This window comes from Tetrao urogallus (assembly GCF_951394365.1).
Source record: "Tetrao urogallus genome assembly, chromosome: 1".
In the NCBI taxonomy this organism is placed as follows: Eukaryota; Metazoa; Chordata; class Aves; order Galliformes; family Phasianidae; genus Tetrao; species Tetrao urogallus.
The window spans coordinates 27407082-27419599 of record NC_136813.1 but is presented as its reverse complement, the minus strand read 5'-3'; positions in this window follow the sequence as shown (position 1 = coordinate 27419599).

Below are 12518 nucleotides of genomic sequence, written 5' to 3'. Positions count from 1 at the left end.
TGTGCATTAAATAGATGAAAAATGAAAAAAAAGAAAGCATCCCTGAAGTGGGAGTATTCAGTTCCCAGAGCTGATTTACTTACACTTGCAAATATTTTCAGGATTGCCTGTCAAAGAGAAGTGGAGTTTTCTATGAATGTATCTGGAGGATGCTTTACATAATGCTACTGATCCCACGGAAGCATTTAAGCTTCGCAGAGATGCGAGCAGAGAATCACAGATTCGTAGGGGTTGGAAGGGACCTCTGGAGATCATTTAGTCCAACCACCTCCTAAAGCAGACGCCTGCCAGTAGACCTAGGACATTTGCTTGACACAAGAAAATGGCACTGCTATGCTGACATTTGGAGATTATTTTATTACCTTCAGAGGTTGTAGTGAGCATCACAGATTATTTTAAAACAAAGTAAATACTTGATACTATTGTTACATTAGAACATCTGGGTTATTTGTTAGAATCATTGGTTAGCTCATAGGAATTATACCTACTATCCTACTTAATTCATTTAAGAGGTGTCTAGGAAATTAATGTGTATAGTCCAGCAAATGAAGTGCAAGCAGCATATTAAAGTCAATGTTCTTCGGAACTTTCCACAGGGCGATGTTTTTTGGAGACTGCATCATGTAAATCTGTCAGGTCAATTTAAGATCCGAAATGCAAAGAGCTGCCTTAATTTTAAAGCGTATCATCTTTGTCTCTATTCCCCCTTAAATAAGGTTGTAACTTTCTTTGATAACAGTATCATTATAAAATAACCAATCGAAGTTTATGGGCAGCTCAGTCAGAGCTGACAGGCCACGGTCCCACTCCTGCCCTGTACATGAGTACCAGTGATTGCAGCAAGTAAGAAACACTGCATTTCTCAGCACTGAGCAATGCAAAATATCAAACTGTTGGTCACAGACATCCTCCAGCTGACTGGAAATCATCTGTACAGGTGGGAGCCTATCTCTCCCCAGCATGGTGCCACATATATCACTTGTATGGATCAGGGGGTTCCAGAAGACTGGAAGAACATCTTGGCTTGCTGGGTCTCTTCTTGCCATCTGTTTGGCAAGCTGTGTTCTCATCATGGGGAAATTAGTCTAACATGAGATTCTTGCAGGAGCAATGCTTGCCTGATTCATAGGAGGATCTCATGAGAAAGCTGTGAGATTTGTGTCAAAAAAGCTGTGAGATTTCATCTGAATTGGAAATCTGCTGACTGCTTGCTGTGTGTTTTGCTTCTTGTCTGTCAGCTAGAATATGTGTTGTTAAAACCAGTCTAGCATGTGTAAAGGAAGAGCAGGGAGATCTGTTCTATTGCTCCAGAAAAACACAGCCTTAATTTAGGAGTTGGAAGTGGAGTACAGCATAACTACAAGGAGGACAGACATCTGCTGAAAATGCTACCAGCAGGGCAGAATACACAGAATCTTTCAGCAGAAAACATTTCATCTGCTTGTGGATGTGGTTTTTGTGGTGATGGAACACAGGTTCAAAACATGACAGAGGCGATTCTTGTCCCCACTTTGGAGTGGCTTCTGATTTCAAAGTCCCTCAGATACCAGCCCTTGTCTACACAACTGGGCATCCATACCAGCTCTGTACACCCAGGAAAGTGTGTTATCTTAGCTTGTACATTATTGGATAGATGGAAGTAGAATTCCTCTCCATCCACCAAAGTCACTTTTTGTAAATTTTGCTAACACTTAGTTCTGTCATGGATTGGGAATTGATTGAATGCCTTGTCCTATAATCAGCTATGCCAAAGCTTCATTTGCCCCATGATATAAAGTCACAATATAGTAGAATTATTAAGGTTGTAAAAGACCACTAAGATCATCTAGTCCAACTATCGACCCATCGCAACGGTGCCCAGTGTCCATGTCATGGAGGGAGTCAAGCAGTATTGTGACACAAATAGTGAGTGCTGAAGATAACTAAAGCTACAAAAAGTACATTTTCATTTTGTCATTCTTTTTAATGAGAAGTAAAATAAGAGCTGATGCAGGAGATGCTGGGCAAGAGAAAGCTTTATTATATATAAAAACTTCTCTGCTTCTTCCCCGCTCTATTATGTGAAGAATGAGTCATACTTCTGACAGCAGCGGATGAGAAAAGTTGTGGCAGAGGGACTGCGAGTACAAAAGGAGGCAGATGGGCCAGTGCTGGAACATGCTGAACAAACAGCTTACTTCATTTTGTTTATTCTCTACTAAGGCGCTTGGTCGCTGGGTATTGGGAATGTTACATCAAACTAAAACCATTGTGCTAATTCTTCTCTGGTGTCATGCTCCAGATTTCAAAAGAATTACAGCTTTGGTCTTGAAGCAACAACAACAAACTGGCTGAAATATCTCTGCCAAACAAAACTGGATTAAATCATGCATTTGCGTTTATTTTCTTTCTCCAGAAAATGAACAGTTCGCCTTTACTTCATTTCAGTGAGGACTCTGAAAGCAAAACAGGAGGCAGTTTATCCAAGACACAGTGAGCTATCTCCTGGTTTTACTGTAAGAATCCATGCAGACTTGATTGACTACTACCCCTTTTTAATAACCATTCCACCTCTGACTGCTCACATCTTTCCAGGCACAAACTGTATATGAACAAGGTCATTTGGTGACAAACCACTGCAGAGATGAGTTTTGAGGTGCCTCCAAGCTAGATACCTGGGCACATGGGGTGGTAGTACACCCTAGGCTTCATATGTCTTCCACAAAGAAACACAGAACTCAGACTTTCACTGGAACAGGTTGTCCAGAGAGGTTGTGGATGCCCCATCCCTGGAGGCACTCAAGGCCTGGCTGGATGTGACTCTGGACAGCCTGGTTTGGTGGTTGGTGAGCATGCCCACAGCAGGGAGGTTGAAACTAGATGATCATTGTGATCCTTTTCAACACAAGCCATTCTATGATTTTATGACTTCAGATAAAGACCAAAGATGGTATTAGCTCAATGTGAGCAGCTTCCTAGAGCATGGTATGGTGCGATGTGTGAGTGACCTCTGTCCTATGAGGGAAGAGGAACCCGGTGCTGCAGTACTTTTCCCCTTCTTCTCTCATCCTTGCCACTACCACCTCCAGCTGGCTCATCCAGTCCTGTTCAACGTGTGCCAGTAAAGAGGATTTCACTAAGTCAGCTCACAAAAGCATGTAGTCTGTGACAGAGATGAGTAATTCTTATTTTTGCATGGGGATATGCTGGTTGCAAACAAAATACAAAATCTGAACAATTTACAAAGCTGCAAATTTCATTTGCTTAAGTGGACATTTTTAACACCCAATGGTCAAACATTTAGAAGTGTTCCTAAAATTCTGAGTAAATACTGGGATTAAAGGTCATGTTATTATCTCCTTCAAAAGCACACATATAGTCTATCTGATATTTTAAAATACAACATAGAAAGTCTTCAACAGAGGAGAGCCATAAGGATGTTCCAAGGGCTGGAGCACATTTCCTACGAAGGCTGAAGGAGCTGGGCTAGTTCAGCCTGGAAAAGAGAAGGCTGTGGGGAGACCTCACTGCAGCCTTCCAGTGATTAAACTGAGCTTGTAAACATGACGAAAATAAACTTTTTACATAGGTAGATAGTGATAGGAAAAGGAGGAATGGTTTTAAACTAAAGGAAGAGAGATTTAGACGTCAGAGGGATGTTCTTTACTGAGAGAGTGGTGAGGTGCTGGAACAGGCTGCCCAGAGATGCTGTGGATGCCCTGTTCCTGGAGGTGTTTAAGGCCAGGTTGGATGGGGCTCTGGGCAATCTGATCTAGTATTTTGTCTAGCAGCTGGCAGCCTTGCGTGTGGTGGAGGGTTGGAACTCAATGATCCTTGAGGTACTTTCCAACCCAAGCCATTCTATAATTCTGTGAATGTACAATACCCTAAATTGTTTCCCAAAGCCAGAAAAACAGAAAATGCTGCCAGTGACTCAAACCCATCTGAGTTTTACCAGTTGGAAATACATTTGTGCAAACGTGAGCATTCTCCAACATCACCATACAACCTCCCCTCTCTATAACTACCTGAAGGGAGGTTGTAGTGAGCTGGGGGTCGGCCTCTTCTCTCGTGTAACTGGTGATAGAACTAAAGGGAATGGCTTCAAGCTGCACTAGAGGAGATTCAGGCTGGATGTTAGGAAATACTACTGCTCTGAAAGAGTGGTCAGGCACTGGAATGGGCTGCCCAGGGAGGTGGAGTCACTGACCCTGGAGGTGTTCAAGAATGGCTGAATTTTGTGTTGAGGGACATGGCTTAGTGAGTACTATTGGCAATGTGTGGATGGTTGGACTGGATGATCTTGCAGGTCTTTTCCAACCTTGGTGACTCTGTGATTCTGTGATACGCAGGAATGAAAAAGTAAATGGATTGCAGTAAAAAAAGAGTGAATAACATGAAGAAAGTGGTATTGGGGAATGGAGTTGCAGTGATAATGGTTTTCATGGAATCATAGCACAGCTGAGATGAAAAGGGACCTCTGAGTCCACCTAGTTCAGCCTCTGCACCAGTAGGGACACCCAGAGCAGGGTGGCCAGGGCCACGTCCAGGCAGGTCTGGGAGATCCACAAGGAGGAGACCCCACAGCCTCTTGGCAGCCTGTGCCAGTGCTCTGTCACTGCACAGCACAGAAGGGCTCCTGGTGTTCAGAGGGAACCTCCTGTGCTCCAGTTTGTGCCCATGGCCTCTGGTTCTGGGGTACCAGGCACCACTGACAGAGCCTGGCTCCAACCTTTGGCATCACTGCTTCCGGGATTTATGGACCTTGATAACATTCTCCTGAGCCTCCTCTTCTCCAGCTGTGCAGCACCAGCTTCCTCAGCCTCTCCCTTCACAGGAGAGGTTCTCCAGTTCTTTTACCATCTTTATAGCCTTCTGTTGGGTTTTCTCCACCATGTCCAGGTCTCTCTTGTACTGGGTAGTGCATAACTGGACCCAGCACTCCAGGTGTAGCCTCACCAGTGCTGAATAGTGCAGAATTACCAACTCCCTTGACCTGCAGGCAGGGCTTGCCTAATGCAGCCCAGGATACCATAAGCACTCTTAACAGCAAGGGCATGCTGCTGGCTCATGTTCAATTTGGTGTCCAGGAGGACCTGCATTACCTTTTCTGCCAAGCCGCTTTCCAGCTGGATTGTTCCCCACCAGGGAACAGACTGAACTTACATCTTTGCACTTGCTCTTGTTACACCACCTGAGGTTAAGTGTTAGCAAGGACTACCTTGATATGAAAGTGGATTTGGTGTTGGCTGGAGTTCATGTGGAAAGACTTGCAGGCTGTATTTAATAACGGTGCTTAACCACCATGTGTAAGATGTGGAGCACCTAAACCTGATCATTCTGACTTTGCAACCCTGCTGATACTTATTTATCCATGTGTTGTGTCAGGGTAACTGTAGGACAGCAAAACAGCATTAAATAATGTTTATTTTGCTTCTGGTTTCTATATTTGTGTGAAGAAAGATCTTGGCAGAATAGCACAGAGTTAACTATGAGATAAACACAAGCCATAACAGAGCTTTCTGAGTAGGGAACTTAGGATGGCTTATTCTATGTAAAAACAATGTTAGATGTCTTTTATCATTCCATTTAAATATTAACATTAATCATCAATATAATAAAGAGGAAAAAAACATTTAAGGAAAGATTACAGGCGATAAAAAAAAGTCATGACTAATGTTGCAAAAAGAAACAGCTTGGAAACCTTCTGTGTTTTTCCTTTCTGAATATTTTCTGTTAAAATTGCCCCTACTCTTTCACCTCTCTTCGTGCAGCAGACACTTTCATCTTCCCATCTATCCATCCTTATGGCTGACAGCAGATGAGCTACCAGCATTCAATGATATTTTATTTCTGGATTGCACAGAAAATGAACATGGGCTTTGCAATTTTAGTCTCTGGAAACAGAAATGTGTTAGTAGGTTAAGCTGCTATGCTGAAGACACACAGCACTAAAATCTTCAATGATGGTATTTTCTTGACAGATTCATTTTAACAAAAAAATCCCTTGATTTACAGAAGTGAAACACTGTCACTGGAAGTTTGTGCCTGTAGATAGCAAAATATTGACCAAATAACAGGAAAAATATGCAGACTTCTTCATTTAGCTTGCCTGCATCACTTGATAGCTGCCCTGCTGCAGGAGGTTGCCACATCTCCCTTGTATCATTCTCACAGCTGTGGGGCTGATGTACAAGTGTCTGTGTGCTCCATAAGCACTGGCTGATGAATTTGCACGGGTCTGTCAAGCATGCATTGTGTCAGAGACCCAGCCTTGCCCAGGTGTGCATAAGGCAGCTCTCAGCCTCCCCTGCTGTGGTGCAGAGCAGACAAAACCTGCCCAGAGACTGCAGGAATGGAGAAATGGACCAGGTAGTGGACCATCATCAAATCTAGGGAATGTATGGGGGCCTGCAGTGGTGGCTTGTCTTGCCACTGTTCTTGCCACTGTGGGTTGAATAGAGCAGAACCACCCTTCGTGGGCAGTGCTTCTTCACAGGGCTGGAGAGAAAGTAGGTCTATAGGGAAGGAGAATTAAAACGAGTGAGTCAGTCTCTCCTGAAACTGGGCTGTTGCTGGGAACGAGAAATGCAAAAGGGAATAGAAACAGAGACAAGAGGGCATGTAACTGCAGCCCAGATGGGTGGCTTGCATTCAGTTGTGTCCCGGATCCGCTGTGAGTTTACCAGGAGTCAAGATTCAGAAATAATTGGAATTGTAAGCTGTTGAGTATGATGTGCATATGTCATCTTGTGATGAGTCTTTGATTCCTTGTGATATTCTGTGATGAGTTCTTCAGAACTGCTGAAGTTTTTATTAGTAAGGAAATATAATAAATTCCCCTCGGAAGCTGAGTCATCCAGTGACTATACAAAAAATCTCAAGCAGTCACTCAAAATCCACTTTTCAGGTGCAGGGAAAGTTGGCAGCCAATTCTATCTATCCAAACCCAGGCTAAAAGCAAAATGCAGAATTACTTTACCAAAGTGAAGAAGCAGTACCCTCCAGAAAACAGGCTGTATAAGAATGTGAATGCAAGAAATTATGCTGGCAACGAAGATAACCACATCGTATGGTAAAAGAGACAGCCTCAAAATGTATTCAGGAAAATAAGATGTGATCAATGTTTAACTTTTCTGCAAGTTTCAATCTCCGACCTTGTGTATGTGGGAACAGCCTGACTATCAGACCCAGCGTGTTTATCAGCACGAGCCATGTGACAGAGATGCTATTTGGTTGTCTCTGCGCTGTCTCTGTCACTTGCTGATAAGATGCAGATAAGATTGGATGGGGCCCTACGCCACCTGATCTAGTGGGTGGCAGCCCTGCCCTCAGCAAGAGGGCTGCAATTAGATGATCTTTCAGATCCCTTCCAACCCTAAACCGTTCTATCATTCTATGGTTGTATGATAAGATGCCATCTCAGTGGCTGGAGCATCTCAGAAGCCACAGCTCTCCTCTGGCCATGACTTTGCTGTCTGAAGTGATAGTTCCCATGCTGCTCCTTGTTGCAGACCACTGCTTCCTCTCAAAAGGCTCTGACACTGAAAGCTGCCCTCCAAGCCACTCATGGGATCATTTCCTATTCTGCTTCCATCCAAAGGGAATGAGCTAAGTCCTGTTTCAGGTGTCTGGGGTGAATGTCTCCATGGCTGAATAGGGTTTGAGAGCACAGATTTGAGCAGCTTTGCTGGCAGACTTTGGACTGGGACAGTAAGCAAAGCAGCTGGAAGAGGACACCTATATACAACCCTTGGTGCTGGCAGGGTCTAAGTTAGGCATCACTGGAGTGGTCTCAGTTGGGTCCTAGTTCAACCCACCTTGAACGTTCCTGATCTCTACCAGGGAGCTTTTTTATAATTATTTTGCAGTGTTAGAGCAAATGTAGCAAATATTCAATCCATGAGATTAAAATGGCCCTCTGAATCCCTGTGCTCCAGCCCCTGCCCTAGCAGGGACACTCAGAGCAGGGTGCCCAGGGCCACGTCCAGCAGCTCAGGGAGATCCCCAAGGAGGAGACCCCACAGACTCTGTGCAGCCTGTGCCAGTGCTCTGTCACTGCACAGCACAGAGGTATTTCCTGATGTTTATGAAATAAAACACAGCACCTAGAGGTTCATCTGGCCCTCCTGTGTGTGTTGGCAGAACAGAAGAATAACAAACTGTTACATCTGTAGTGTGTATAGAACCCTATTTCACAACTGCAGTGGGCTAGGAGCACTCATCTGTGCCATCTGTGTTTGGATGTGGTGCTCAGGGATGTGATTTAGTGGAGGATTGTTAGAGTTAGAGTAGCATGGTTAGACTGTTAGAGTTAGAGTAGCATGGTTAGGCTGCAATTGGATTTGATGATCTTAACCTCTTTTCCAACCTGAATTCTATGTTCCAATTCTATGATTCTGTGATTATGTGATCACTGTTGCTCCGCTGAGAAGTGATAAGACATTAAGGGGCAGTAAGACATTTACTGCAGCTTCTTGTTAAGTCCTAAAATAGCAATGGATTTAGTCCCTGTCAGCATTAAAAAAAAAAAGCAGTCCCTTGGCTCCACAAACTCATCCTTGAATTACTTGTGCTGAATGAGATTACTCATTAACCCCTAGAAGCGTGCTTATGGTTTCACTCATTTCTGCATGAGAAGCCTGGGAAATAACGCATCCTCTTCATAATTCCATGAACTATACTCACAGTGACCCACGTGAAGGATATACGGGAACCTAGCCTAATAATTCAAGCAACTCCAATTACTGAGAGCACAGACATTTAAGTGCAGCCCAAATGCAGGAATCCAGACAGTTTCCAGATGCTGCATAGCTGCAGGGCCCTTTTCATTGGGCAAAACCACATATGACACTGCCATGTGATTGCTAGCAGCCCTCCTTGAGCTGAGAACGTTTCCCTCTTAAGAAAATGTAAGATCTATTAATCAGGACTTACTTCCTTTTCTTACTACTGTTTGCACTTGTGTGGCTTCTGCGTAAACAGCATTTGGGTTTTGCTTCAAGTTTTTATGCTTCTGATTTCCAGCAACAAAACTGAAAGTTGCGAGCAACAGCAAGCAGAAGAAGGAGACTGAGCATACCAGAAGGCACACCAGCTGAGGTAAGACAAGGCTTGCCAGCTTTTTCTGATGTAGATAAAATAGTTGCAGTGAATAAAATACAATCTGCTTGTATATTGCTCGCAGTAAGCTTTGTGTTTGATAGAAGCTGTGATCATTAACTAAATTTCTCTGTGATAAAGTTGGACTTGAGAACTTTCCTTGGCAGAGAGAAGGGCGGATTTATGTAACTGGTAGTGTTTCTAGATGGAAGATGACAGTCAAGTAGTGGGTCTGATTAAGTGAGTGTTGGCTTTTAACTAGATGATAAAAATAATTGGTTAATGGCAAACTTTTAAAATAAAAGAGGTTAAGAGTTAGAGTTTGAATTTATTTATTTTTAGTATTGTGCACGCAGTGAGGTTAATAATACATGTTTTGGTGAATGTAATTCAGTGTTAACTCCACATATTGTGTTCTATTACGTTTATTTTTGGTAATGCTTCTCCTGAAACACAACACGAATAGCAGAAGGAAAACCAATGGGAACTTTGAGACATGTCAGAACTTTCGGTTTTCTCAAAGTTCAGTGGCAAATGCTAGCAATCCCAAATATAGCAGCAATACCACACCTGCTTTCATATAATGAATACGGGACTGTTGTGTCAGGAGTCTTCTTCAGGGGGCTGTTGTGATAGATGCACAGAGCGCTTCCTTTTTGGGTCTGTATATTTATCTCTCAGGGTAAAAAAGACATGTATTTTGAACGAACGGTCCGATACCTTTATTTATCATTGGATATACAGAACACTTCACTGAAAATACGTTCTTTAGGAGTTCTTTGTGTTACAGAGATCTCAGGGTTTCAGAGTAGCGGATGTGAGAGACTTCTCAGTCTAGAAATGGAGAGTTTCCCTTTTACACTTTTAGCAGCAGCCTCTTCCAGCTCACCTCCCTCCAGTGAGAGGAGATGACACAGAGAAAGGCCCTCTTCTATCTGCCCAACCGTAGATTCCCAACAGCCCTGCTGAGCACCCCACGTGGGAACACATCAACAGTGATACATTCACACTATCCACCTCCTTCAGAAATCTGTAAACCTTGACTGCATCCTCCTCCTGTCCATGCTGAATTTACCCAGGCTTTTGAGACCTTGCTCCATCACCTTGCTGATTTCACTCATCTCTCTCTGCCTCTTCTCTAGGTCTATAATCTCTTTTTCTTGGGTGCAGAGAACAGAACTGCACGGCATGTTCACTGGGGGAATGCAGGAAGGTTTATACAAGGTGATTTTATACCAGTTGTCCCAGACTTCTTGGTGATGTGACTCATTTTCTTGAAATTTTTGTCTGTTTCTGCTGCAGCTAATGCAGAAGCAAACAGTAATGTATCACGTAAGCATGGTTTAGATTATTTTCTCCAGCATTTATCACCTTCCATTAAACTCCACTAATACTCATCTGCCAACTTTCCAGCATGACATCAATGAATGTCAATGGGTGTAATTTTTTCCTCATGGAAGAACTCAGTGAGAGTCCTTTGCTTCAAACGCACTTCCATGTCAGACACCATTTTGTCAGACTGCCCCTTTGATGCCATTTGCCAACAAAATGTAACGGGATGTTGTTGGGAAGGTTCCACATCTACTGCCATATCACCTTCTGCCTCTAATGCCATGGGCCAGAACAGTAAAACAGGAAGCATTACTTTTGGAGCAGCTCTCATGTATATTTACTGGGGGTTAGTAAGCTCCCAAGCACCAGGACCGCTGACTCTCAGCCCCTGGGCTCCTCTCTCACGCTGTTTTTGTAGATGAAGAGCTGCCCTGGTGCTGCAATGGTCCCCTGGAACAGCACATGATTACAATGGTGGGTTATGTGCCTTGGCCAGCAGTCTCACATCTGAGAGGCTTTGGGGTACTCATATGAATGCCATCTGGTCCTGATTACTTATTGGCCTATCATTTCCTATAGTTTGATATTTTCTACACGTGCATGTCCAGTGCATCTGGCTCCTCTGATCTGACATAAGTTTTGTTGAATTCTCTGGATTTGGTTGCTGCTGTTTTGTGTTGGTTTTTTTCAATACTTTTTTCATATTCCCTCTAAAATTATATAGCCTTTTTGGTTCTGGGACTGTTCCTCTGGCCCACAACACTGCCATTGTGAGTTCTACCATGATTGCTGGTACAGTACTCCCTCCCTCCAAAACTGCCAGAACTGGGGCCTGTGTGGCACTAAAGATGAAACAGCATCATGTCTTGCAGACTGCAGAATTGTTTGTCCCAGGAATTAGGCATTTGTTGTATATCTCATTCTGATGCACCATCACATCTGTATGAAGGAATCTGAAATTCCCTACCTGCTTTCAGCTTTTCTAACATTTTCTGATGACTATCATTATCATGGAGAGGAGTTTGGTAGCATAACCCTAGTACTATATTTTTTCATTATGAGAAGATGGAATGACTGTCCACAAGGACGTTCAGCTGTAATATTTGTATGCAATTGCTAGTTACACAGTCCTTCCTGCACAGTGCCACTCCTTCACCTATATATCCTACACTATCATTATCATCAAGCCGACAGCATGGCACAGAGGCTCCCATTGATATACTTACACAGCAGTTATTTCAGAAAAGCCACCCTTTCCTTTGCTCTGCAGATGTGCTCTCTCTCCTGCCATGGTGGTTTTGGAACGTTTCAACTTGGTAGCTTCCATCATAGAAAGTCACATATAGAAAAAATTTATTCCAAGGGAGCTTCCAGTACCACTGAAGAGAGAATCCCATTTCAGATTGTCCCCTTCTGTCCCTGTTTTTCTAAGAAGGATGTTAGATAGTACCACCAATAAAACTTCTGAAGTCTTTGGGGGGTCCTATAGGTCCGGTCCTATGCCTGAAACCCCTCCTATTCATTCCTGTTTTGGGAATGGCTGGTATGGATGGATGCTTGGACTATAGCAAAGCACCATCAGAAGATCTCTTCCCTTTGCAGTACATTGGGCTGTGATGTCTCCCTGTAAAACAGAGGGACCAACTTCCATTAGAGGAAAAGTTGGTTCCTGATCCCACACAGAAAACTTTGATGTCAGAACTTTGTACTGGGTACTAAAACTAGGTTGGATGGAGTCTTGGGAAGAGCCTGATCTAGTGGGAGACAACTCTGCCCATGGCAAGGGGATTGCAATTAGGTGATCTTTTAGGTCCCTTCCAAGCCAAGCCGTTCTGTGATTCTATGACTATGAAATCTCCTAGGACTGCGAAAGTTGTATTGGGAAGCTTACGTTGTCTATCCCTTCCACTGGTGAAGAGTCTTTCAAATGAGGAGGAGATTTCCTTTAGAGGAGAACTAGTGTTCAGTTTGCCCAGTTCCAGCCTTCGGCACTCCTACACTTCACATACATTATTGTCATTGTTTCCTGGAGGGATGATTTCAGGCCCTGCAGAGATGGTCATGTTATTGTTGTGAGTGAAAGCCCCCGTTCCCCAAGCCCAAGC